Here is a 3,895-nt window from a genome sequence, read left to right as displayed (position 1 = left end):
GGAAATGGTTGTTTTAGGACTAGGTGACAGTGTTGAGTAAATGAAACAGGCTGGTGTCAGGAGCATAAAAAGTAGTATATAGAAATCATTTGAGTGGGGGCTGGGAAGGTGGCTCAGTGGTAGAGTGCTTGCCTTGCATGAATGAGGCCCTGGGTTCAATTTCTCAGCACCACATAAGCAGAGAAAAAAAGCTGGAAGTGGTTCTGTGGCTCAAGTGGTAGAGTGCTAGTCTTGAGCTGAAGAACTGAGGGACAGTGCCCAGGCCCAGAGTTCAGGCCCCACGAACGGACCAACCCAAGAAATAGAAATCATTTGAGTGACAAAAACTGAGAAAATCTCGATCATTTATCTTATCTAATGGGAAGGGGTAGAAGGGTAAGAAGAAATCTAATGTGCTTCCACACGTTTGGCTTGCAAATGTGTTTGTGCTACTCTTAGTTATAAGGACCACAGGTGGAAATGATGGATTTAGGGGAAAAAAATCTGATAGTTCTAAAGTTTAGATTCAAAGATGAGTCTGTTTAGACATCATCAAAATATTCACGACCATGAATATGAAAAAGAATAATAAAATTGGGGGCATTATTGAATGGAAAAGGAAAAGGCAAGTCTGACGCAGGTGTGAGCAATGTGGGCACCACTGTAGACAAGATTGGAAGAAAGAGATAAATAAGTAAATAAAAAAGTAATAAACCCAGATTAACAGAAGTAAAGGAAGGAATTTGCAAGAAGATATTGAAAGACATATGCTATTTGGATTTGAAAAATAAAAGGACATAGACAAGTTTGGGTGAAATTCATATTGATAAAATTTTGGGATATGAATATGAAGCCATAAAATTCTGGATCCATAAATTCAACAGATCCTATTGATTTTAAATGTTGGGAAACAATGTTTTTATCCTGACCTTAGAAGAATTATACAGATATAACTGTCATGAACTTTATTCATATGTATTGTGGGAATATTTTTGAAGACTGTGTTTATTCAGGAGTTTATAGGTTGAACTACAGCACAGACAAGCCTAATTTGCCTACAGTTCCAATGTGTGTCCCATGTATCCACATCAGTTTGGGATTTTATTGAAATATCTTTAGATATGTTTGGATGTCTTATCAGCCTATTCATTATAAATGTAGGACAAGTAACAGCAAGTATTAGGTTAAACATACAGCATTACTGATGTAACTGAAGACTCCTCGAATTGATTCTCCTTCAGAATAGAAAATTCCTCAATAGCCATTGACACATCATAATTGCCATATAATCTATTTAACTCTAGTTCTTGTTAGGGATATCTCCATGGTGATATAACCCTGTCAATCAAACTGCCACAAATTCTTATATGTACGGAATGCTTTTATAAACTTTATAATGCTTGTATTGAATGGAAGAGTTCAGACTTTACCCTCATCAGTACGACTGAATGCCTAAAAAGATACGACATTTCGATTTAATGCTTTTCTTTCATTTTCTCATACCCATTGGCAAGTAGGGAAGGATTCTGATCTAACAATACTACAATGGTGACTTGTACTAACACAACATCTAGGATCTAGTGTTAATTCGGATACTTACTAATTAGCTCTAGATTTTGTGGATATTTATATTTCTCATGGGAAAACTAATGAGCTCCAAGGAAACTGACCTAAGGAGACTTTCAATTCTAATATCAGTTTGTCTCAAAATGCTTTAAATTCTACATCCTCTAATGTGCACATAGGGTTACACTGTGGAACTTTTCTCCTCAAAGACTGAGTACTACCCTATTGCTTAATATGGACAAAGTGCTTCCTTTTTTTAATTTTTTTAATTTTTTTATTTTATTTAATTTTATGTGTGAACATACTGTACAGAGGGGTTACAATTACATGGGCAGGATAATGCATACATTTCTTACCAAGCATTGCAGCCTTCTCCTTTGTTTACCCTTCACATCCCTTACCAGCCTTCCCCTTCCCCCCCCCCCCGACCGACATTGTAAAGCTCGTTTTTGACATGACAACTTGTACTTCTCATTGTTGCAACAGGTCCACCTGAATCCTTAAACGACTTGTTTTTCCCCATCTCCTCCACAAGTTATACTGACATCAAATATAGTGCAAGCGGGGGTTATACAGTTGGGGAGGGACATACAAAGCAACAAAGAAATAATCTTATAAATGCGTTAGAGACACATGCATGAAAGAAAAAAGCATTAAAATACATATCTAAGGGTTCATTTTCCTAACATCACATTATCTGACCTTTTCCGCTTGACTCATACATATACTAGATATTGCATATAAGGGAAACCATGGGACCTGTGTTTCTTTGGGCCTGGCTTACTTCACTTAATATAATTTTTTCCAAGTTTTTCCATTTCCTAACCAATGGGGCAATGTCATTCTTTCTGATGGAGGCATAGAATTCCATTGTGTATATATGTCACATTTTCTTGATCCCTTCATCTACTGAAGGGCATCTGGGTTGGTTCCATATCTTAGCTATGGTAAATAATGCTGCAATAAACATAGTTGTGCTAGTAGATTTAGTGTGGTCTTGTTTGTAAACATTTGGGTAAATGCCCAAAAGTGGGATTGATGGGTCATATGAGAGCTCTATGTGAAGTCTTTTTAGGAACCGTCATACTGCTTTCCAAACTGGTTGAACAAGTTTACATTCCCACCAACAATGAAGTAAGGTTCCCTTCTGTCCACATAACCTCCAGCATCTGTTGTTAGAGTTCTTGATTTTTGCCATTCTAACTGGAGTGAGGTGGTATCTCAATGTTGTTTTGATTTGCATTTCTTTTATGGCTAGGGAGGTTGAGCATTTCTTCATGTGTCTATTGGCCATCCTTCTTTCTTCTTCAGAGAAGTTTCTCTTTAAGTCTTTAGCCCACTTATTTATTGGGCAGTTGTTTCTTTGAGGATTTGTTGTTGGAGGATTTAATTTTTTGAGTTCCAAGTATATTTTAATATGAGACCCTTGTCTGTTGTATGGCTAGTGAAGATCTTCTCCCAATCCGTGGGCTTTCTATTGAACTTGCTAGCTATATCCTTTGCCATGCAGAAGCTCTGCAACTTCATGCAATCCCATTTTGGACAAAGTACTTTCATACATAGAGTGGGCTTGTGCAAACATGAAGTGGTAGTTGAACAATGTTCTTAGTAATTTGTGTAGATGAAATGGAAATAGAGCAACTATGAACTCAAAAGGAATGTGCAAAAACGCAAAAGGCACACATTAGAATGTGTCAAGCATATGCTGAAGTATAATTTCAAATTATGTGCTCAGGTGTGAGGGTGTGTTCAAAGTACAGCTTAAGAAAATGTAGTTGGATATCTTGGAGAAAAACTGCTTTAAACTCTTCTGGGATAATTGTACAAGTAGAAGCCGTAACTCTGACTCTAATCAGCCACATCATCATCAACTTAGGGACTATTTTCCAAGTGCAAAGTGAGAAAAAGAGGGCTCATCACAGTTAGTGCTCAGGTTGAAGTAATGGAAATAACATATTTTTTCTTATAAGACTTCACTTGTTTTGGAGGGTTAAAGTAGGAAAAATCCAAGTAAATATTTTGCATGTACCTAAATTAAGTGGGACATAGTATAATATTCTCTTTTTAACTGGGAATTTGTAGATTATGTCTTTTTATACTCTAACTTGGGACAATGATCTGCTGTCAGTCATTTTCTTCCTCCTCCCCATCTTTTGCCCTTCCAATTACATAATTTTTATTTAAAGAGACATACTTAAGCTTGCATTTCTAAATCGTTTAAAATTATATGAACTACTTCATACTTCTGGCAGCCTCCTATATCTTTCTCAAGGGAATATTTTGTCACTATCATTTTAACCCATATGATATTGGATATCATCCTGCCTAATTCAGTGCAAGATATACATTA

Source organism: Dipodomys spectabilis, unplaced genomic scaffold (genome assembly GCF_019054845.1).
Source record: "Dipodomys spectabilis isolate Male_0828 unplaced genomic scaffold, ASM1905484v1 ptg000651l, whole genome shotgun sequence".
In the NCBI taxonomy this organism is placed as follows: domain Eukaryota; kingdom Metazoa; phylum Chordata; class Mammalia; order Rodentia; family Heteromyidae; genus Dipodomys; species Dipodomys spectabilis.
The sequence above is the reverse complement of the archived record's forward strand: the minus strand, read 5'-3'. Positions refer to the sequence as shown.